Raw genomic sequence first — 25,378 nt, forward strand, 5'->3', positions numbered from 1 at the left:
GAGCGCTAACTGATTAGTGCGCTAAACATTAACACATCCATAGACTAACATACACGTGTTAGCGTTTAGCACGTGCTAAATCGATTAGTACGCGGTAATCGGTTAGCACATCTTAGTAAAAAAAGGGCCTTAATTGCATTTGAAAATGGAAATGCAAGTTATTGAAATGGAAGCAGAATATAAATGATCTCTATTTGATTTATGTTTTTATAAATTCCAAAAACATTTAGGTCTCAGATCTGCAAAATTCCTAAGCCAAGTAAAGGGCAGAGATGCTAAGAGGCTCATAATCGAAACAGAAAAACATCTAAAAACCGGCCTAAATTGCCACTTGGACAATCAGAAACAAAAGTCATCCAAGTGCCAATAATCGAACAGGGTTTTAGACGTATTTAAAAATGACTTAGGTTTCACAGTGCTACTGAATGACCAGAGCTAAAAGAGGCATTTTAGGAGGAGTGGTGAGGCCAGAATTTGGGCGGGACGTGGGCCATCCTAGACTTAGTTGTACTGCATGTATAATCGAAGGTTTTACAACACTGCCTAGATGGAACTTGGACGTTGTGACTTAAACCAGGTCTAAGTCCCCAAAACGTATCCAAAGTGACCAGATAAGCACTACAGACACAAACCTCACACACACAGCCCCAGTGATCACTGACCCCACCCCCATCAAAAACGTAATAACAACTTTACATATCTGCCTCCAGAATGTCAGTACCTGGCAGCCTGGCATAGGAAAGCATAGTAGGGCTGCACAGAGGTGGCTTAAGTGGTCTTGGGGGTGGGTTAGTGAACCATGGAGAGGAGGACCCAGGCCCATAAGCCACTCTAATCACTGCATTCATGGAGAAACATGTGCACCCCGCAAAAACCCCTCAAACCCTTTTGTACTGCCATATAAGTGGCTCCTGCAGCCATAAGGGCTATTTGGGTGGTAGAAAGGTGGGTCTAGTAGATTCTGGGGGTGTTTGGGGGGGGCTCACCATGATGTATAAGGGAGCTGTTGTGAGATGTTTCTGTGGCACCCTTTTTGTGAAATTCACAGCAGTGCCCTGTAAGGTGCCCCACTATTCTGTTGCCATGTCTGGGTGTCCAGTCCCTTACTTTTCTGGCCCCTCTCACGCCCAAAAGGTCTTTTTCTAAGCATTTTTGAGTTGGACGAATTTTTGGTCGAAAATAGGGTATAAAGATGGACGACTTAGCAGTCTGGATGTCAGACGATTGGACATACAGTTGGATGATTTTCTTAAAAAAAAAAAAAATATGCTAGACGTATTTTTTGAAAATGGACCTTTTTCCATGTCTGATTTTGGATGACTTGTTTTAGGCCAAAACGGACTTAGACGTTTCTTTTGATTATGCTCCTCCACGTTTCACTCATTAGCTTTTTCACTTGTTAGAGTTTCAATACCAGTGCACTCATTGATCTTGATCACTGCTTTCATGAGAGAAAAGCCTTAGAGAAATAAACCAAGTGGTCCAACCAGTAGAAATATATCTGAGTATACCTTCCTGCCTGCTGCTTCCCTTGCCCTGCCTCATTTCCTTTTACTGCAGGTACATGTGCTGTGAAACAGATATACATACTTCAGCTCCCAAATTGCTCTCCACTTTGTCTATTATTTCAGAGGCAAGAAAACAAAACAAAACTGCAGGGAAATGCGCAGGGTGCAGGAATTTTAATTTGCAAAAATTAAACCAAATGCATAAAAATATATAAAATGAAATCAATCACACATTAAAAAACATGAAATAATATCCAAAATTCTGGTCCTGACATTCTTGACTGGATCACAGCTACTGTATATAATATAAGATATTTGTTACTCCAATCTACTAATCGCGACCCCAGTCTACAAAACTTTCAAAAAGAAATAAAAACCTTGCTATTCAAGAAATCCTTGAAGACTAGCTAACACCGTATGAAACATTTCAATCCTCTGAAGCAACTCGCTCTACTCTGTAACACCTCTGGACATGTCCAAAAATCCTCTTCTGTAATCCGCCTTGAACCTCAAGGTAATGGCCGAATAACAATCACTAATGTAATGTAATATAATTGCACATTTATTTTGTATTTATATTTGACCCATTAAGCATCTTTTTGTGCTATTGTTGAATGGCTAATAAAAATTTAAAAAAAATGTACTCATATGGTTGCAATATTATACATGACATTGTAGTTGATTGTCATAGATTTTACTAAGGAATTTTACAAAGCAGAACTTACTAGCCTTTAATTCAGTTTTCAAATATGATGGGCAGTTATATCATTATAGCACAATGCAGTTATAGGCTTCTATTTTATTAAAAAATAAAACTAGTTTTATTTATAATCTATATTTGCAATCTGTATTCACTTTTTTCTGTTTTAATTTTCTCTTTTGGAAAATTTGATTTAGTCTCAGTGTATGAGCTATGCAGTGTAACACTTTCACTGTCCTTGATTCAGTTTAGCTGCTGCATCTTAGTCCAAATTGACCTTCATGCAGAGCTGAGCTTGTAATATGTTTCCTAGTTGCTGAGTAAATGCTTTTCCTGGCTGTCCCTGGTTTACTTACTCAGCCAGTCTGTGTCACCTTCAAAACATTGAGATACATGTATTTACAGTATAAGAAATAATCACCTGAGCTGGGCTAATAAAAATGGAGGCCCCCCTTTTACAAAGTTACGCAGCCAAATGCTATGTGGCAAATGCTTCGATGTCCATTCAGTTCCTATGAACATCGGAACATTTACCGCACTGGCCTGCACCGCCAGCTTTAGTAAAAGAGGGGGTGAATTTGGTGAAATATGGCTGATTATATTAAAACCTATTTATTATAATTTGCATTATTTGAAACTAATTTGAGCTGTATAAAATAATGGAGAAATAACATACTACCTCTGCTTATCAAACCACACTGCCAAGCAACACAAACTAAATGCCAAACCGCTCATTTTATTCCTAAGGGTGACTCAACATTTAGCTTGTGCTGATAAAAGGGTGGGGGGGGGGCATAAGCAAAACTGCCATGTGCTTTACTAACTGCTGCATGGAAGAATATTTTAGATATATGGGCATATCCTTTAATAATTATTATAAGAAATTGTTTTCACAGGCAATAAAAGTCAACTTATGTGGGTCAATTGAAAGGTTTCCAGCCTGACCAAGAAAGAGCAAGATTAGCATCACAATTCTATAGCTGTCCGACGGATGGCATTGACAAACGTCTATGACAAGATTTTCAAGTCAGTCTGACATCTAGTTTTGTTGTGTCAGCCTTTTAAAGAGAACAGCTGCTCCATTTTATTAAAAAATGGACAAAATTGAGTATTGTGCTGTGATAAAATTCCTTCATTTGAAAGGAAAATCGCCTATTGAAACTAGAACATAAGAAGTTGCCTCCGCTGGGTCAGACACGAGGTCCATCGTGCCCAGCAGTCCGCACCCGCGGCGGCCCATCAGGCTCATGACCTGTAATGTGATCCTTCTCTAATCCCTTTTATCCTTCTATCTATACTCTGTCTAAAACCTATCTTTACCCCTATTTGTATCCTTCAATCCCCCTATCGTTCAGGAATTTATCAAAACCTTCCTTGAACCCCCGTGAGTTAGATGCAGTGTATGGTGATGCATCTCCTTCATTTTCAATGGTGAAAGTGTGGGCTGCTGAATTTAAATGTGGCCAGACAAGCATTGTTGAAGAATAATCTAGACATCTAAAAACAGCAACAACTGATGAAATGATTGATAAAGTTCACGAAATCGTGATGGAAGATCGCCGATTGACCCTAAATGAGATAGCAGAGGCTGTTGGCATTTCATCAGAATGTGTACACACCATTCTACATAAATATTTAGGCATGAGGAAGTTGAGCACATGATGGGTGCCATGTTCGCTAACCATCGACCAAAAAGGAGTTCAATTGGACATTTTCAAAAATGTGTCTTGATTGTTTTAAGCACAATAAGAATGACTTTTTGCAGCATTTTATGACTGTGGATGTTCATCACTATACTCCTGAGACAAAACAATCCAAACAGTAATACAAGAGATGAACCAACTCCCAAAAAAGCAAAAAAGGCTCCTTTGGCTGGGAAGGTGATGGCGACTGTCTTTTGGGATTTCCACAGGGTAATTTTTATTGATTATCTGGAAAAGGGAATACAGTGGTACCTTGGTTTACGAGCATAATTTGTTCCAGAAGCATGCTCAAAAGCCAAAGAACTCGTATGTCAAAGCAAAGTTCCCCATAAGCCATAATACAAACTCAGTAGATTCGTTCCACAACCAAAGTTTTCTAAGGTGGCCCAGGGGTGGGTACCTACTTGTGGGTGCTGCAGCCCCTTCAGCGGGGTGGCTTCCTTCCTTCGGGGTCCCCATGCGGCTGTCCTCCCGCTTCGGCCAGGATGGGCTCCGCGATCGACTCGCATTGCCTTTGCGATCTACTGGTCGATCGCAATCAACCTTTTGGGCAACCCTGACCTAGATCCTTTTCCTGGGAAGTGACTCTTAACATGTAGCTGTAGTTCGGGTTCATCTGTCCCACATGTATCACTTTGCACGTGCTCACATTAAACATCATTTGCCATTTTGATATCCAGTCTCACAAGGTCCTCTTGCAATTTTTCACAATCCTCTTGTGATTTAACAACTTTGAACAACTTTGTTTCATCAGCGAATTTAATTATCTCATTAGTTATTCCCATCTCTAGATCATTGATATATATGTTAAAAAGCAGCAATCCCAGCACAGACCCCTTGGGAACCCCACTATTTAAGAAAAAAAACTATGCAGAATATTGAGAGAACAAATCTATGCATTAAAAAAATAAATCCCTCAATGTATACTCCAACACTTATGAATTCTTCTTGAAACTATCTCTGCCTGTAAGGTGAATGACATAATTCAACCACTTTCATAGGAAGAAAAAAGCCTCAGATCCCCATATGCTGCCAGAGTTTATCTTGCAGGCAATACTAGAAAGGGAAACCACCTGATAGGCAAAAAAAACCCTCCTTATTTAGTAAGTTCCCCATGCACACCTGTTAGTCCCCTGATTCCTCTTCAAATTAGCAACACTGTACTGTTATTCATTCAAATCATTTTAAACTCCAATGTAAAGGAACATATTTCACTTATCTCTGTTAGTAAATTTTCCAGATGCTGTGTTCAGTGTTTGTTTTCTGCCATTCTAATGGTCCACCGCCGACGAAGGAACGCCTGCGTTTCACTTCACGCTGCGTCAGGGCAAGGGACCCAAAACCTTCAAACAAACAGAAAAAAGAGCCATAAACATGTGCAGCGTTTCTAACAATAACAAACTTCTTACAGACTAAAGATACAGTCAGCAGCCTAACTTCGTGCTCACTAGCAGCAAAGATGGCTGCTCGGCAGACTAGCCTCAGTTTATAATAGCATGTCAAAAAAATGGTGTCAGCTCAATTACTCAATAGTGTTCATTCTGTTGCATCCATTTATAAAAATGTTAAAGCAAATCCTCAGATTAGAATGTTCGTTCCTGCAATTGATTCACAAATTTCATGCTGACTTACAAATTGGAAGAGATTGTGCACTGTGCAATGTTCTGACAATGCTGAACATTGTCATTCAATTTTATTGTGCCACACTTCATTCACAGACACTGATTTTACTCAACCTAGTGCCTGCTCCGCTCCTCAAAATCTCCATTGCGACGATCGTTCTCGAGCAGGTCGATCAGGCAGAGGTAGTTTAAAGAAGAATGTATAAGTGTTGCAGTATACATTGAAGGAACTCCACTATTTATCCTTTCCATTCAGAATATTGACCATTTAAAACCTACTCTCTGTTTTCTGTCTTTCAACTAGTTCTTAATCCATAATAGGACAGTACCTCCTATCCCATGACTTTCTAATTTCCTCTGAAGTCTTTTATGATGTACTTTGTCAAATGCCTTTTGAAAATCAAAATACACGGCTCACTTTTATCCACATGTTCATTCACCCCTTCAAGGAAATGCAATAGATTGGTGAGACAAGATTTCCCTTGCCTAAATCCATGTTGGCTTTCTCTTATTAATCCATGCTTATGTATATATTCTATCATTTTGTTCTTTATAATAGTGTCTACCATTTTGCCTGGCAGCAACGTCAGACTCACTGGTCTATAATTTTCCAGATCAACTCTAGAAAAAAATCCTTTTAAAAAATCAGCGTCACATTGCCCACCCTCCAGTCTTCTGGTACTATCCTGGATTTTAAAGAAAAAATTAAAAATTACTAACAGTAGCTCTGAAATTTCATTTTTCAATTGTCAGCAATCTGGGTTGTATTCCATCCTATCCAGGTGATTTGCTACTATTCAGTTTGTCAAACTGACCTATTACATCATCCAGTGTTAAAGAGATTTGTTTCAGTTTCTCTGATTCATCAGAATTAAATACCATTTCTGGTACCAGTAGATCTCCCCACATCTTCCTCGGTGAAGACCAAGGCAAATAATTTTTTTAATCTCTCCACTATGGCTTGTCTTCCCTGAGACTCCCTTTTATCCCTCGGTCATCTAAGGTCCAACTGATTATCTTCCAGGCTTCTTGCTTTGTCTTCCCCTGGAGATGATACCTACCCCTCCCCCCCCCCCCCCCCCCAAGAATATAGATGACTGGAGAGGATGTGATAAACAGGAGCACGCTACATGGGTTCAAAGAAGCTTTGGATAGATACTTGGAAGACAAAGGGATTGAGGGGTACAGATAAGAGTAGAGGTAGATTATAGGGATGGGATTAGAGGTAAATTATAAAATTAATCAGGGATCACTGTTCAGGCACTAGGCCTGATGGGCCGCGGCGGGAGCGGACCACTGAGCAAGATGGACCTCTGGTCTGACTCAGCGGGGGCAACTTCTTATGTTCTTATGTTCTTATTCAGCTTAATATTGATAAAGTTCAAAGTATCAATGACTATACAAATTCATTCAAAGAAGATACATTAGGAGAATAATCAGATTCATGTCCCTTTCCCAAGTGTTTACCTCATTAAATAGATGTTGAAAGTCCAACATTTAATTTAAAAAAAATGGCACGAAAAGCAAATGTTTTTCTCTCTGATATTGATGAATTAGGAACTATTACAAAACCAGCTTCCCAATAGGTATGTTTAGATTGCTATTGGGATGCATTTTCCCATTTTGAATATGAGCCATTTACTAAGGTAGTGGTCAGTGCTCATTTTTAAAGTCAGGGCCACTTTGGATCCAGATGAGCTGAAGGAGAGCCACCAAATATTATCACATATAAAGATGAGATGTTACTCATCAATGTGTGTAAGCAATATTCATCACATGCAGACTACCTTCAACTTTTTCACTGGGGATATCCTTAAGGAGGTAGACATTTCCAAATGTATTTTATATTTCTATGTCTATTGAGAAAGTCCTTCAAGCATGCAGCTCTTTCTCCCCATCCAGTTTCCCCTTCTGAATGACCCCAGAAGTCTCCAGAGCTGCCATTGGTCCCTGGGCCCTGCACTGAAGAACACTGTACTAAAGACTCCTTTTACTAAGCCACAGTAAGCACATGCTTACTTCTGCTTAAAAGGGGAGCAGTGAAATGTAACAAAATAGAAAAACAGTTACCTATGATGATAATGTTGTTACAGAGAATACCACATTAACCCTATTCACACAAATGGAGAAAAAAGCCTCAAACGTCAAGTGACAGCTATTCTGAGAGAGTCCAACACCTCTTTTCTACTGTCTTCAGTAATATCATTGGCATAAAAAATTCCACCAGTGATCACAGGTTTCTTAATAAAATGTAACATGCCCAAGGTTCTCCATAAACAACATGTGTCAATGTACGAAACAGTTCACAATCATAAACTCCACTTATCTGTATCCATTATGGAAATCCTAAAACATCCAACTGTAACACAGGAGTTCAACACATGTTCTCCAAATGATTTAAATTCATATTCCCGTGATGTCCATGACGTTCAAAAATCACAGTCCTGGCAAAGATCTTCGATTCGCCAGTCCCAACCGGCTGCCTCAGGGGATTTCAAACAAACACACTTGTTCACTGTTGTCTCATGGTAAAGATCAAATGTGTGCATGCCATCCACAAGCTAAAAAATATTTTTAAAAGATATTTTTATTGATAGTGTGCATCGGTACACAAACAACATGTGATAACAATACAAAAACATTATAACAAAGAAAGTCATTTTGCAAGTCAAAACAGAACTGAAATCGACTGGCCAAGGCCAGCTAGCAGAATAACGCCGGCTCCTTCCCATCCCAGAATGGTCCCCAATCTGTATGCTTGTGAGAGACTGTTAGTTTGCTTGGGAGGGGGGGGGGGGGAGGCAGGATGCATTTTGCCTGTGGTGTCTGGTGGTTAGACACAATGAATGTATATTTTTTATTTTTTGATTGAGGGGGTGTTTCCTGAGGGATGAAAAGTGGAAGCATTTCAACCTCCCCAGATCCTACAACCTTCTAACTAAATTATCCATCTTTTAATGACCCTGATACATTGGCCAGATCCCCCCCCCCCCCCCCAAGTAACCCACTCTACTTTGCAACTCTCCGGGAAATGTCCAGATAACCTCTTGTGTAATTCACCTTGAACCGCAAGGTAATAGTGGAATAAAAGTCACTAATGTAATGTAATGTTTCCTCGCTAATCAATTAGTGTGTCAGCATTGTCACAGTATTTGGACATGAGTCCTCACTTCCTACAAAATAGATGGTTGTAAGGACTCACAATGATAATTTTTATTAATGGTCACGTACTAATGGCAACACAGCATGCAAACTCACTAGAGGGAGCAGGATTATTAGGAATATTTCACACACATTGGCACACTGAAATCCTACCACTATATCAGATATGGTTCAGGCTTTGTCAGGACCAACACAAATTAGAGGGAAATAAACAATGCACACACCTTCCATAATTCAAGGTCCACTCAGCGATTTAAGATACCGTTTCCATCCTCTCAAGGAGTACATTGGAAGATAATGTTTAACTTCACTTTTGAGTTTCTAGGACCATATATCTGGAACAGTTTACCTGCCCATCTGCGACCATTACCAACGCATTGTCTGTTCGGGAAAAGATTAAAGACATATCTCTTGCCCCAGTAGACTCAGCTCTTCCCAGCCCTCTTCATCCCACACAGACTGCCATTCTTAAAATGACATGGCAATATTGAACTTGCCTATCAATAACGCTGCATAACAATGTAACTCAACTTGCTATAAGCTGCAATGATTCCATACTGATATTTGTGGGATATAGGATGCCATTTGCATTAATTGGATATACATTAAAGCAGTGGTTCCCAACCCTGTCCTGGAGGACCACCAGGCCAGTCTGGTTTTCAGGCTAGCCCTAATGAATATGCATGAGAGAGTTTTGCATATAATGGATGTGACAGGCATGCAAATCTGCTCCATGCATATTCATTAGGGCTATCCTGAAAACCCAACTGGCCTGGTGGTCCTCCAAGACAGGGTTGGGAACCACTGCATTAAAGAACATATATTACATAGCAATAGCATGGATTAAAGTACAATAATGTGCATTAATGCAATAACACAGCTTAGTAAATCTAGCCCTTATCTGATTAACCCCCCTTTTACAAAACCATAGCATGATTTAAAGCACTGACCGCAGCCGTAAGAACTCCAAAACTCATAAGAATTCTATGAGCGTCGGAGCTGTTACTGCCATGGCCAGCGCTAAAAACGACACTATGGTTTTGTAAAAGTGGAGGGGATTAAGGTAAACACAGCTGCAATGCAGACAAAGCTAAAGTTAACTTTTTCAGCTCTGCTGTTGCTCATTATTGTGGAGAAGCATTTATAGGTCAGAATACTAAGAAAACTGTAAAGTTCTTTGTACGCTATACGTACAACCTTGTCAAAGTAGATGTAAAATCTTAATTATACATGGGACTACAATTTTTTAATTCAAAGTTAAAGTTCAGATTTAGGGTTATTTTGAAGGAGATGATTTCTCATTATCTGCGGGCTTTGTGTGTTTGTAAAGAGGATGATGAAGTCCCTAGAGAATTAATTAAGAGAAGGGCAAGTGAAATATGTCATCTGGATTAATGCTGATAAAGCAATAAGTACATTTGATAATATCTTAGCATGTAAAAGTATCATGATGATAATTTTCAATAAATGGTTCCTGCCTTCTGGTCCCATCTTATATAAAAATACATACCAACAATTTGATGAGTTTGCACTTAGTTTAGTACCATAATGGTGATGGAGGAAAATTGGGAACATCAGTGTATGTTTTTAATCTTGTCACTTCATTTTTGTTTGAATGAAAATTAACTTTCTCTGAAGATAAGCAGGACATACAGTTCTCACGCGTGGGTGACATTCTCCACATAGCCAAGTACGAATCCTACCCAAAGTTCTCTTATCTTCTAGAAGCTTTTGGGAGGCCTGACTGCACATGCGTGCATGTCTTCCCACTTGACTGACTCGCATGGGACCTGTAGTTTTGTTTTCTTCACAGAACAGTGAAGACCTGTTGGCTTTTCATGTATTGCAGTTTTCCACAGAGAGTTTTTGCTTGCCTTTCTGCCTCTCTCCTATTTTTATTTTGTGTAATGCGGAACCATTTTCTTTTGTTTTTATTAGTTCTCTTTTATTTTTGTAGTATTTTGGACTTTTTTTTGTTTTCTTATTTTTCAGCAGTTCATGGACCCATAGGTCTGAGCTCCTGGCTAGGTCCTTATTTTTTGTAGTTTAACCATTTGATTCTGCTGTGGCTGTTTTTCTGTTATATCCCAGAAGCCTCCCAGTGGGTTTAATAGGTGCTCAGACTGTGATAGGACCATGTCTGTGACATGATCCTCACAATCTGTGCCTATCCTGTCTTGGTCTGACCAAGAGCTCTCTCCACTTTGTGCTCAAATGCAAAAGAAAACATAGGAAGTTGGGAGGCCCTGCATGAGAAACTTTTTAGCACATCAAAGTCCTGTCCATTGACATCAAAGGAATCAGTCCCTGTGGCTTCAGGAACTGCACCGGACACTGGGGATGCATTGAAATTGAGGAGGTCCCTCCCTGCCTCAACATCAGGCATCAGTAGCACCCATTCAGATTGAGCATCATTGAACTTGACACAGAGGATGCTTGAGGATTCCACGTTGTCCTCATTGGAACTGAGGAACCCTGATGTGGTGCATTGAGCGAAGATGAAGAAGCACCGACACTGATCCTCACTGAAGCATGGTGCTAGGAATTCTTAGACACCAGCATCACTAGTACTCGAGAAGCATTGGTACCACCAGTCTCTCCAAAGATTTGATCCAATCAGGGCCTTAGGCCCCTCCCACTGCATCCCAAGATGCATTGGGAGGGGGAAGGCCTGTCATTCTAAGCATGCATCCCTATAGGCAAGAGGAAGTAGGCTTATGGTTACCATATTTGTGAAGCCAAAAAAAGAGGACACATGGCCCCACCCCTTGCCTCGTCCCCATGCCCTGCCCTTCACCTATGTGGTTGCCTGCTGTGTGCAGTCAGGGTTATAGCAAGCTATAATTGCATTCTGTGTGATTTGCATTCCATGTCACTGTCATCCTTTCTTGTGCTGCGCCCATGATATATCAGACTTTCAGTTGTGAGTCTATAAAATACTGAGTTGATAACCATGTGGAAACAGCATTAAACAGTTCTCCAGCTGTAACAGATCCGATGCATCAGGGGCAATTGAAAACACCAACCAAACACCAAAACAGCAGGCTCATTGGGCTTTATTTCAAAGCCTAGCTAGGGAAACTAACTCTCTTTCCTGACCATTCCTGGCCTGGAATGCGCTTCCGAGAGAGGTGGTGGAGAATAAAACTGTGACCGAGTTCAAAGAAGCATGGGATGAACACAGAGGATCTAGAATCAAAAAATAATATTAAATATTGAACTAAGGCCCGTACTGGGCAGACTTGCACGGTCTGTGTCTATGTATGGCTGGGGATGGGCTGGGGAGGGCTTCAGTGGCAGGGAGGGTGTAGATGGGCTGGAGTAGGTTTTAACGGAGATTTCAGCAGTTGGAACCCAAGCACAGTACCGGGTAGAGCTTTGGATTCTTGCCCAGAAATAGCTAAGAAAAAAAATTAAAAAAATTTAAATTGAATCAAGTTGGGAAGACTGGATGGACCATTCGGGTCTTTATCTGCCGTCATCTACTATGTTACTATGTAGGTTCAATACCTCTCCCAACTTTTTAAAAACATTCAGCAAATGGTCACATATAGCAAACAGCCCCAGAGGTCTCAATAGCACATGCTGAGTACAAGTTACAGATTGCCAACCCTCCTCCCCCCCAAAAAAAAATCCTCTACTCATCTTAAATCCATAGCATCCATTCCATTTGAGTTCATTTCTTGAGGACCTGGCAGCCAATCCATAGCCTTTTCTTTTCTCTTTACCAGGGAATAGACAATTGGGAAGAACTTCCTGATACGGCCTCCTTTTGATTGCCCCTAATCTTAGGAAAGAGAGCATTATTTTATTTTGTCTCTACTTCAGGTTAACTTAGGCTGCAGAACACTGGTGCACCTGCACTATCCATGCAGTAAGTCCCTCCCAGATTCTGGCTCGCTCCTTGAATCTTTCCTTCTCTCCTCGGGCCTTGGTGGCTGCCAGCTACGCGCAGTGCAAAAGATCGGAGGAGAAAGAAGGCTCTTTTTGCTTGCTGCACAGCATGCACCAGAAGATAAGGTGACCAGTATTACCTGAGCTGACCTCTACTGGTGCAGGGCCGCCATCAGGGCAGTACTACCAGTCCTGCATTCAGGGGCCCGGAGCTGAGAAGTGGAGTGGAGTGGAGTGGGGTGGAGAAGAAAAGACGCTTAAGGGAAATGGGTAAAACTGAGGGGGGAGAAGGCCGCTGAAAGCACTGGGGAAGACAAAGGGGTGGAGAAGGACGCTGAAAGGACATAGGGAAGACAAAGGGGTGGAGAAGGACGCTGAAAGGACATGGGGAAGACGGGAGGGGGAGAGAAGGATGCTGAAAGCACATGGGGAAGACAAAGGGGTGGAGAAGGACGCTAAAAGCACATGGGGAAGACAAAGGGGTGGAGAAGGATGCTGAAAGGACATGGGGAAGATGGGGGGGTGGTGGAGAAGGACGCTGAAAGGCCATGGGGAAGACAGAGAGGGAGAAGGATGCTGAAAGGACATGGGGAAGATGGGGGGGAGAGAAGGCCGCTGAAAGCACTGGGGAAGACAAAGGGGTGGAGAAGGACGCTGAAAGGACATGGGGAAGACAAAGGGGTGGATAAGGACGCTGAAAGGACATGGGGAAGACGGGAGGGGGGGAGAAGGACGCTTAAAGCACATGGGGAAGACAGAGGGGGGGGAGAAGGACCCTAAAAGGACATGGGGAAGACAGAGGGGGGAGAAGGACGCTGAAAGGACATGGGGAAGACGGGAGGGGGGGAGAAGGACGCTGAAAGGGCATGGGAAAGACAGAGGGGGGAGAAGGACCCTGAAAGGATATGGGGAAGACAGAGGGGGGAGAAGGACGCTGAAAGGGCATGGGGAAGACGGGGAGAAAGAAGGACGCTGAAAGCACATGGGGAAGACAGAGGGGGTGAAGGACCCTGAAAGGATATGGGGAAGACAGGGGGGAGAAGACACTGGCAGGGAAGAAGACAGAGATGCCAGACTATGGGGGGAGCGGAGGGAAGAAGATGGGTGCCAGACCAATTTGGGAGGGGGAGAAAGGGAGAGGCACAGTAACAGAGCAAATGGAAGACGCAGAAAGAAGAGAGACAGTGGATGGAAGGAATTAAATGAGAAAATAAGAGTCATGTGAAATTTCCAATTACATTCTTACAGTATTCACAAGAGGGACCCATTTCCTAGTAAAATTAACAATATTGTTTTGTATGAATGCTGTTATTTCTTCATATTTTCTGATTATGTACAGATGATTCCACCATTTGAGAAAATTAAGTGTAGAATTATCCTTCCAATTACATGTAATGTGATGAATAGCTAGAGCAATCATAGTGTCAAATATTTTGATGAATGGTGATGGAATCGAGGTATCTGGGTTTGAGGAGTGCAATATGTAGATTTAATGGACATAGGTAAATTGTTATCCATTTGAGTTATAGAGAGAATTCTGGTCCATAGGCTCGACCAGGATATTTGTAAGTTAGGACATTCATAGAGGAGATGTATAAGAATACCAGGTTGCGTATGGCAAGACCAACTTAACCCTGAAGAACCTGAATGTGAAATCTTGGCAATTTTAGTAGGGATCCAATAGGCCCTTTTGCAAAGTAAAAAAATATAGATTGACAAATTGATGCCGACATAGTGGGTCGAGTTGATAGTGACCAGAAGGAATTCCAGCGTAGCTGGTTTTAAGAAAGGTTTAAACAATTTCCTGGAAGAAAAGTCCATAGTCTGTTATTGAGAAAGATATGTGGGAAGCCACTGCTTGCCCTGGATTGGTAGCATGGGATGTTGCTACTACTTGTGTTTTGGCCAGGTACTAGGGATTTCAATTGACCACCATGAGAACTGGCTACTGGGCTTGATAGAGCATTGGTCTGACCCAGTAAGGCTATTCTTATGTTCTTAGAAAGACTTACGTGCTACTAGGTGCAATTCTTTAAAGGACTTAGGTGCCTATAATGTAGGCTTTTAAAACCCTGGCCTACATTACAGGCGCCTAAGGTGCCGCTATGCATGATTTTGTAATGGGTGTCTAAGTGTGATTGACATGCAATAGGTGCCTATCTTTTTTAGATGCCAATTACAGAGTCTGACCTTAAATGTGTACATTCTTTCCACAGTTCATAGCTTCAACATTTCATAGACTTAATTTTCTTTCCATGGCATCATAACCATATGTTCTGGGTGTGAAAATATATTTTTATATGCAGTTGAAATATTGTCTATGTAGATGAAATATCTCAAGATTTTGAGAGGCAGTACGACATTATTTTGTTTTTGGTGCAGATACACCTAAGTTCAAATTTTATATTTTCAAGTCATTGTTCTTCTTCTTTTGTTATATACCCTAATCTCCTTTTTCTAATACTGTCTCAGAAAGCCTCATTTGTGACAGTCACAGAAGCATGCACACCAGCATCCACACGTGCAGGTAAACCTGCTGCAGTGATATATTTTAATTACAGATATAGTCAAAAGTAATTAAGGGTCTATTTCACAGGGATGGTGCAGAGTTTTAAAAATTCATATAATTTGAGCCTTTATGTGTACACAGTTTCCAACGTGATGGTTTGCAAAATCAAATTGACCTCATAGTGCAGTTAGATTAATTAATAGTAAAAGAAGAAACTTAATGGAGCTAGAAAAGTGCAAAAAATTGTGTTTTTTCCACTGTATATCATACAGATGGAATGGTTGTCCTGGGATTGCGGTGGGGGACAGTAATTGCATTTTAATTACAATGCTGATGGCTTCTGGTTTCTACCAGATGGAAGGCCCTTTTTAAAATAGTGGCACAATATCACGTCTCTGCTTATTTTTCCTTCTGATGTGGGCTAACATAAATTGAATCAAGACAAAAGCAATTATGTTTTTGTTTGATCATAATGAATTGATTTCACTTTCTGATATTTTCCTTTGCATTGAAAAAAACATTTTGGCAGGTATTTAATAGTCTTTTTCTTGCAATCTAGACAAGAAAGAAATTCTTGGGAACTACTTTTTTCCTTTCATTAATAACAATCCTACTTAATCACATTTCTCTTAATTGGAAGACTTTAATAGAAACTAGCATCCTTATTGTAGGATCTGGCCTGTACATAGAGAAAGGTGGGAGCTTTGAACTGAAACCAGCTGGTGTCAATGACTCAGAATGCTTTTTATGTTTTCAAATATTATTACATGTGTTTGCTGCTCAATAAACTGCCTCCAAGAGAAGAGTCATGGTCTGAATGCTTGGAAATTGTAATTTTAGCCAGGAAATCATAAAAAGATATGCAAGGTGTCTTTATCTTAAGTCGTTTTACTCAGCAACATGCAGTTTCACTGTCAGTGATACCCTTTAGAGAAAAAAAATAATAATAATTGACTGATCAGTTGAATTGCTGTGACTTGTAAAGATAATTCTGTAGAGCTTTGTTCTTTTAATGCATTTTGGCTTCTTATCTTGTTATTTTTGTTATTCTTGCATTGTGGTGACGGGATGGAAAGGGTATGTCAAGCTGAAGGCTTTTTTTGGGGGGAAGGGGGGGATTCAGGGTTGAAGCTTTGTAAGGGTGAACAGGATGTTCATGCTATGCTTTTCTGTTAGCACTGGTTGTGTCTTGTTCTTATGCATTTGTCATGTATGTCTTTGTTTATCAATAAAAACAGATTTGAAAGTAAAGATGCATTTTGGATGCTTGGTGAAAATACTAAATATTATCCTGATCAGAAAATAACCTTAAAAAGTTTTTTTAAAATGAAAAACATGGAGTGGCATTTGATAGCACATCTAAGTCTGATTTGGACATCCTGAGAAGTGCATCCAAATTTCAAATGCCGAAAGCATCCATTTTTGAAACCGCTAGATGTCTTATCTATTTTTTTTAATGGCCTATTTAGATGTCTTAGCCATCAGGATGTCCAACCTTAGGATGCCTAACATTTTTGGACATTTTCAAACACAAGTTTGTCACTTCTGTGTTCCAAACCTGCAGATCGCAATACCTTATTATAATATTTGAGTATGTATCCAATTCATATTAAGAAGAGTATTCCTACCTTAGTTTTTATGATATCGCATAATTTGTTCTACCATGGAAGAATATAAAGTAAAAGTGACAGAATTGTTAGACAGACTAGCTAGGGGATATCCTCAAGATGTAATTGAGCTTTGTATAATCAGAGAGAAACTTTGATAACTTATAATGAAAAGGATGCTTCTTTGGATATGTTGGCTTCTGCTATGAAGCACAGTACTCATACTTCTTTGATAGTTAAAGCTATTAAACATAATATACTCATTTCACAAATCCATCCTTGCTTTCAGAAGATGAAAGTGAGAAATAAAAATATGAACAATCTTCTCTGTACTTCAGAAATATGGAACAGGCTCAAGAATGGGCTTTGGTTAGGTGGTTTTCATAAACAATGTGGAAACTGTTCTGTTTGTGAGATCATGCTTAAACATCTCACCTAAGGATGACAAATCATTTTCCAACCTACTGTGGTTTCCCCTTTCCCTCTCCTCGTTTATTTTTATTTAATTAAGTACTCCTTTCACCACTTTCTTCTTGGTTTCATATCAGTTAAGCTCAAACTGTGAACACCCCTTAATGGTTTTAATAGAATAGCTTTTAATTTTTTTATACTATTAACCCTATTGTAAACCATTAAGATAAGTATGATTGATGGTATATCAAGAAACTATTAAACTTGAAACTTTACAGTTTCATACTACTTATTATTCTCAAAATGTTATATAACATATTCATTGTTCTTTTAAATTATATTATATTGGCCAAATGTCAAGATCTTTAAAAACAAGGCAAATTAAAAATCACTACTATGTTTGCACTGGAAAAGTATCTCAACCATTGGTTGTGCATTGTGACAAGTATGGACATGATTTTTCAATTCTCCAGTGTCTTGCATTGGAGCAAATTCAGCCATCTGCTCAGTGGGGAGATTTAAGATGCTGACTTAGCTTGAACAGAAATGAATTTTTTTATTGAACACTGGAACCAGAGGGGTTAAATGTTTCTATTGAATGGAATGCCTTTTTTTGATTATGTATTGCTCCTAGCCCACGATTTCTTCTGGAGTCCCATGGAAGGATGATCCACCTCTCTTTGTTCTGCCATCTTAGTGGGCTGACGGAGTTGCAGCATTTTTGCTCCAGCCTTTCAAGAGCAAGGAAATTGAAGTGGTGGAGTTGCTTCTGTGGTACCAGCCCAGGCTGGCCTGGCTCGGTTCAACTGAGGACATAGAATTTAGAAGCTGACTGAGATTGAGGGTAATGAGAATGACTGGAGTTTATTTATGTATTTATTAATTTTTACATTTCTTATTGCTTTATTTTTGTTGGGCTTGTTTAATTTTGCTATTTTTTTCCTGCTTTTATTTTTAGAATTTTTCTTTGGGGTCCTTTGATATTAACATTTTCCCTTCTGTTTGTGCCTTTTTTGCACCTATAATATTGAATTTATTATATTATCTTTTCCTTCTTCCTTCTCTTTATATAGGTAAATGTAAGTAATTATTTCTTTCATTGGTACTGTAGTTAGAATGTGAACCCATTGGGACAGAGAGGGAAATTAAAAGTACCTCATTAGATTTTTGACCATTACTTAAGTCAATTTAGGCCCTCTTTTACTAAGGTGCGCTAATGCGTGCATGTTAATCTATGGATGCGTTAGCATTTAGCGTGTGCTAATCGGTTAACACACCTTAGTAAAGGAGGGGGTTAATTGTTTTGAATCCTTTGGGAGATTTAGCACTATATAAGATACTACATTAAATTAAATTAATTTAATTTAATTATTGTTTTGGGAATGTCATTTATGATATAGTACCTTCAGTGTTAGATTTTCACATCTCGGTTGAGCATCAGCCATTTTGGAAGCCACTAATACAAGTAGAGTCCAGTGCTGTCTTCCTTGAAACAGCAAATTTTATTTGAGAACAAGATATCCTGTTGGATGAAGGTATTTGAAGAAGAGTTTGGTGAAGAGAGATTTCAACTACCTTGACATTGACTGGGTAAATGTAACATCAGGGCATTCTAGGGAGATAAAATTCCTTGATGAAATCAAGGACTGCTTTTCTGGAGCAGCTAGTTCAGGAACCAACAAGAGTAGAAGCAATTCTGGATCTAGTTCTTAGTGAAGCACATGAATTGGTGCCGGAGGTAATGGTGCTGGGGCCACTTGATAACAGTGATCATAATATGATCAGATCTGATATAATCCCAGGAATAAGTTCACACAGGACATCCAATACAATAGCATTTAACTTTAAAAAAGGAGAATGGTAAAAAAGAAATTTAGAGGAGCAACGTGGTTAACAAATGAAGTGAAGGAAGATATTAGAGCTAAAAGAGAATCCTTCAGAAAGTAGAAGGATCCGTCTGAAAATAATTGTAAACAGTACAAGGAATGGCAAGTCAAATGCAAGGTGTTAATAAGGAAGGCAAAGAGAGACCTTGAAAAGAAGATTGCGCTGGAAGCAAAAACACTTAGTAAAAACTTTATTAGTTATATTAAAAGCAAGAAGCCAGGAAGAGAATCAGTTGGACTGCTAGATGACTGAGGGATAAAAGGGACTCTCAGGGAAGACAAGGCCATAGCAGAGAGAATAAATTAATTCTTTGCTTCAGTCTTTAATGTGAGTAAGTACAAACTGATGCATGTGGGAAAGAGGAACCCAAACTATAGCTACATGATGCAGGGCTCTACATTAGGAATCTTTGCCCAAGAAAAGGATCTAGGTGTCATTGTTGAGAATACATTGAAACCCTCAGCTCAGTGTGTAGAGGTGGCTAAGAAAGGAAACAGAATGTTAGGAACTATCACGAAAGGAATGGAAAACATAAGAACATAAGCAGTGCCTCTGCCGGGTCAGACCATAGGTCCATCCTGCCCAGCAGTCCGCTCCCGCGGCGGCCCAAGCAGGTCACGACCTGTCTGACTCACCAGAAGGGGCCCCCTTGCCACCTTGGTTTCCCATTGAGTCCTATCTTCCCATCGAAGTCCTAACCCTCCGGTCCTGCACATGCACGACCTGGTTGGGTTTCTCCCAGCACCTCTCTCAATATCCCACGATCCATTTATCCCTCAGGAATCCATCCAGTCCCTGTTTGAATCCTTGTACCGTACTCTGCCTGATCACTTCCTCCGGTAGCGCATTCCAAGTGTCCATGACCCTTTGTGTGAAAAAAAACTTCCTTGCATTTGTTTTGAACCTATCTCCCTTCAGTTTCTCCGAATGCCCCCTCGTACCTGTTGACCCCTTCAGCCTGAAGAATCTGTCCCTATCCACCCTCTCTATGCCCCTCATGATCTTGAAGGTCTCTATCATATCTCCCCTGAGCCTCCTTTTTTCCAGAGAGAAGAGCCCCAGCCTATCCAACCTCTCGCCGTATGGGCAGTGTTCCAGCCCTCTTACCAGTTTCGTTGCTCTCCTTTGGACTCTCTCAAGTACCGCCATGTCCTTCTTGAGGTACGGCGACCAATATTGAACGCAGTAGTCCAGATGCGGACGCACCATCGCTCGATACAATGGCATGATGACTTCCCGCGTCCTGGTTGTTATGCCCCTCTTTATGATGCCCAGCATCCTGTTGGCTTTTTTCGAGGCTGTTGCGCACTATGCAGATGGCTTCAGTGATGCATCCACCAGCACACCCAAGTCTCTCTCAAGACTGCTGTCTCCCAACAATGCCCCCCCCCAATTTGTAGTCGAACAACGGGTTCTTTTTCCCTATATGCATGACCTTGCATTTTTCCACGTTAAAGCGCATTTGCCATTTGTTTGCCCAGTCTTCCAGCTTGCCCAGGTCCCTTTGCAGGTCCTCACACTCCTCCCTGGACCTAACTCTGCCGCACAGTTTGGTATCGTCTGCAAATTTTATAACCTCGCACTTTGCCTCCTTTTCCAGGTCATTGATAAATATGTTGAAGAGTAACGGCCCCAGCACCGATCCCTGTGGCACACCGCTCGTGACTCCCCGCCAGTCAGAATATTGTCCCTTTACTCCGACCCTCTGCAGTCTACCCGACAACCAGTGCTCGATCCATCTGTGCACATCCCCTCCCACCCCGTGGTTCCACAGCTTCCTAAGCAGCCTTTCATGTGGCACCTTGTCGAAAGCCTTTTGAAAATCGAGGTAAATGATGTCTATAGGTTCCCCATTGTCCACCCGACTGCTTATTCCCTCAAAGAAGTACAGAAGGTTCGTTAAGCATGACCTTCCCTTACAGAATCCATGCTGGCTTGTTCTCAGTAGGTCGATGTGCTCGCAAATACCGTCCTTGATCATAGCTTCCACCATCTTCCCTATAATTGAAGTCAGGCTCACCGGCCTGTAGTTCCCGGGGTCAATCCTCGATCCCTTCTTGAAGATAGGTGTGACATTCTCCAATTTCCAGTCCTCTGGTACCTCTCCAGTTTTCAAGGATAGGTTGCAAACATGCTGGATTGTGCCCGCTATTTCTTGTCTTAGTTCTTTCAGAACCCTTGGGTGGATCCCGTCCGGGCCCGGCGATTTGCCGCATTTTAACCTGTCTATCTGTTTGAGGACATCCTCCTTACTTACCTCTATGTGTTCCAATTTTTCAGCCTGTTCCCCACTCATGAGTTCCTCTGAGTCCGGTATATTAGATGTGTCTTCTCTCGTGAAAACCGATGAGAAGAACGTGTTCAACCTCTCAGCTACCTCTTTATCCTCCTTAATCACTCCCTTCCTATCCCCATCATCCAACGGTCCCACCTCCTCTCTCGCTGGTCGCTTCCCCTTTACGTAACTGAAGAATGCCTTGAAGTTTTTCGCCTCCCTGGCCAGCCCCTCTTCGTATTTCCCTTTTGCTTTTCTAACCTCTCGGTGGCATTCCTTTTGGCATTTCCTGTGCGCCTGGTGATTTTCCTCCGTTGGGTCCTTTTTCCATCTCCGGAAGGACACTTTCTTGTCATTTATTGCTCTCTTTACTTCTGTTGAGATCCAAACGGGTCCTGTGACCGCTTGTTCTTGCCGCCTTTCCTGAAACTGGGGACGTACATTCTTTGTGCTTCCTGCAGGGTGTCCCTGAATAGGGTCCAGGCGCTTCCTACAGTCTCCATCCTAAGGATGTTTCTGAGCTTCCTCCCCACCATTTCCCTCATAGCAACATAGTTCCCTTTCCTGAAGTTGAGCGCAGTTGTTGCGGTCCTCCCTACTGTGGGTGTCCCCCTTTCTAATGTGAATCTGATCGCGTTGTGGTCACTGTTGCCTAGTGGTCCTCCCACTTCTACCCCTCTTGCAGGCCCCCCTAATCCGTTTAGGATGAGGTCAAGAGTAGCACTCCCTCGCGTCGGTTCCCTGACTAGTTGCTCCATGAAGCAGTCCCTCACAGCTTCTACAAATCCTGTTTCCCTAGTGCAGTTGGAGTGACCCATACTCCAGTCAATCCCCGGGTAGTTGAAGTCCCCCATCACTGTTACACTTCCAGTCCTGCATTCTTGTCTCAGTTCAGCTTCCAAGTCTTGTCCGACTTCTTCCGGCGTACCAGGTGGGCGATAGTACAGCCCCAGTTTTATGTCTGCACCCTTGTTTCCCGGCAATTTGACCCATAGCGATTCCAGCCCCTCTGCCTTCTTTGCCATATCCATCCCGACCGAGTAGATAGAGTCCTTTATATATAGTGCTATGCCTCCCCCCTTCTTGTGGGTCCTGTCCCTCCTGTAGAGCTTGTACCCCGGCAGCGCCACATCCCATTGATTCTCCTCTGTCCACCATGTTTCTGTAATTCCAATTATATCCAGGTCCTCCCCCTTGGCCACGACCTCTAGTTCACCCATCTTGGCCATGAGGCTTCTTGCATTTGCGTATAAGCACCGCGGGTCCCGTCGTTTTTCCTCCACCTCCGTATTTACCTGGGCCGCCTCCCCTTGAATTTCGGGCAGTTCTCCTGTTCCCTGTGCTTCTGCTTTGCCCTCAGCCTTTACCCTCGTAGCTTTCGGTTTTCCCACATTCCCGCCACCCCACTCCCCCGCTTTTCCTCTGGGTTTTCTAGCCCTACCGGCCCCCTCCTGGACTATCATCCCTTGAGCCTCTGTTTGATCCCCCTCGCCTTGTGGCACCCCTATATTGCCCTCAGCTTTCGCCCTCGTGCCACCCAGTCCCCCTGTGTCTCCATGCCCCTTAGTCTCCTCCCAGCAAGCTCCCTTTACCTGGTGTTTCCCTCGCTGTCTGATCATAAGATTCACCGGTCTCTCTACTTCATCCTTGCAGTCAGCCCGTTCAGCATCTGTTCTGGATACTGTTGTCCGGAGCGTCAACATCAGATCAGCTGTCGGCTTTCCCCCTCTCCTCAGTTTAAAGCCCTCTCGATCTCCTTCCTCACATTGGCTGCCAGTAGTCTAGTTCCCGCTGTGCTCAGGTGCAGGCCGTCCCGCCGGTAGAGCTTGCTCTTTCCCCAGAAGGACGTCCAGTTCCTCACAAAGTGGAAGCCCTCCTCCTGGCACCATCTCCTCAACCATGCATTTACAGCCTGGAGGTCTGCCTGCCTCTTTGCATCTGCTCTCGGTACAGGCAGGATCTCTGAGAATGCTATCCTCCGGATACTCCGCTTCAGCTTTCGTCCCAGGGCCCTGAACTGGTCAGTCAGTGTGGCCATGCTGAAGTTCCTCCGGCTCACATCATTCGTTCCGATGTGGATTATCACCGCAGTCTCCTCTGTCTCTGCTCCGTCCAGGATCCTCTCGATCCTATCAGTGACATCTCGTGTCTTGGCCCCTGGGAGACAAGTCACTAGCCGGTCCTCCCTTCCTCCAGCTACGTGACTATCTACCTCTCTCAAGATCGAGTCTCCCACCACAATAGCAGACTTCCCTTTCCTCAGCAACCTCCTCTGTCTCAGGTCCATGTCCTCGGTGTAATGCGGTGTCTCTCCCTCGGGGTCCCGGTGAGTCACGGTCTCCTCCTCTTGCGTGGTTCCTCCGCTAGGTCCTTCCCCGGTGTCGCCTTGTGGATCCTGGGTCTCGTCTGCCGACATCCGTCTGTGCAGCTGCTGGTCCTGTTCCTCCACCTTCCTCCTATAGGCCTCCTCGATGAATCTCTCGAGGTCCCTCACCTGGTCCACAATGGGGCCTGCTCCATCTGTGTCCTTGTTTGACCAGTTCGTCTCCTCTGTGTTGCGCAGTCCCTCCAGTCCCTCCAGTTCCTGGACCTTGACCCTCAATCTGCCGACCTCCATCCTCAGGCTTTCCAGTTCCTGACACCAACTGCATATGTACTCCCGCCTTCCCAAGGGGAGGTAGTCGTACATATTACACTCTGTGCAATGTTATAATGCCATTGTAATGCTCTATTATATGGCTGCATCTTGAATACTGTGTGCAATTCTGGTCACTGTATCTTAAAAAAGATATAGCGGAATTAGAAAAGGTACAGAGAAGGATGACAAAAATGATAAAAGAGATAGGACGACTTAGTAAATGATAGAAAGACCTGAACGGTCCATCCAGGCTGCCCATTAGTCACTTTTATTATGCAGTATATTCATGGAAGTCCTCCCAGTACTGTCTTTAGGTTCCCACTGCTGGAGTTGCTATTGACTCTCACTCCAGCCTATTCTAATCATCCTGTCACTGGAGCTTCTATCAAAACCTTCCCCAGCTCATCCTAAACCATATCATCATATATGGGGCACAGACCATGCAGGATTGCCCAGTACTGACTTTAGTTTGTTTTACAGCACTAGTTTTCTAATTAGAGATCCTCTGAGGGGTATTTTCAATAGGATGTCTAAGCCTAATTTGGACATTTTGGAAAAAACATCCAGAAATCAAGTAGAGAAAATGTTCATTTTCACAACAGCCAGACGCCTATGTTTTATTTTTGAAAATGGCCTATGTAGATGGTTTGGTTCATGGTATATCTGTCTTTTTTGGCTATTTTCAAAAATAAAATCCTCCACATGAAAAACACACAAAAGCAAGTTTTGCAGATCTACCCAACCATCTTGTCTGATCACAGAAGGGGAGCTGGTTTCAGGGATTCCTGCCAGCTCATCTGATGGGGATTCTCTCTGCCAGGATCAGCTGAACTGGCAGGAAGAATTCCAGGCACTGATCCCCTCCAGGCACTGATCCCCTCCAGTACACCTCCAAACTAACCAAATAAAAAAAGGAATCGCCAAGCCCTATATCCCTCCCCCAACATCCCCCAACATTCCTAGACCCCTCTGAAATCCCCAGATACCCCTATATCTTCAGATAACAAATTGGCAAGAGGGAAGCCCACTCCCTCCTACAACTTGGGATGCAGTAAAAGGGGCCTAAGGCCCTGATTGGCTCAAAATCATGGTGGAGGCTTGTTAGAGTTTGCATTGGTGGCTCCAACTGGAGTCATTGCCCAAAGGCTTGCCTCTCTGAATATCTTTTTGTGTGATCCTGACAACAGATACCAGCCTTTGACTGAGGAGGTCATCATGAGGGTCATCTAGCTCAGGGCCAATGGTTACCTTCTCAGAGGAAGTGGTCCATCAAGATATTGGAGATTCAAGCCATTTTGTCTGGTACTGCAAAGTAGTCAGTGTGTTATTGGGCAATGTCCCTGCTGTGGCATACCTCAACGGGCAGGGAGGTACCAATCAGGGAGGCCCCTGTTGAGAAAGGAGGCCTAGTTGTTTTGTTGGACAGAAATCCACCTGCAGGCTCTAACAGCAACACATGTAG

General features: G+C 42.4%; 1 protein-coding gene across 4 annotated transcripts in view; it reads left to right on the forward strand.

Annotated features, from left to right (window-relative positions):
• BEND5 (BEN domain containing 5) overlaps nt 1–25,378 on the forward strand; it is a 1,015,515-nt gene that overhangs the window by 132,214 nt on the left and 857,923 nt on the right. The window lies entirely within an intron of this gene.

The sequence above is a fragment of the Geotrypetes seraphini genome, chromosome 12 (assembly GCF_902459505.1).
Source record: "Geotrypetes seraphini chromosome 12, aGeoSer1.1, whole genome shotgun sequence".
NCBI lineage: Eukaryota > Metazoa > Chordata > Amphibia > Gymnophiona > Dermophiidae > Geotrypetes > Geotrypetes seraphini.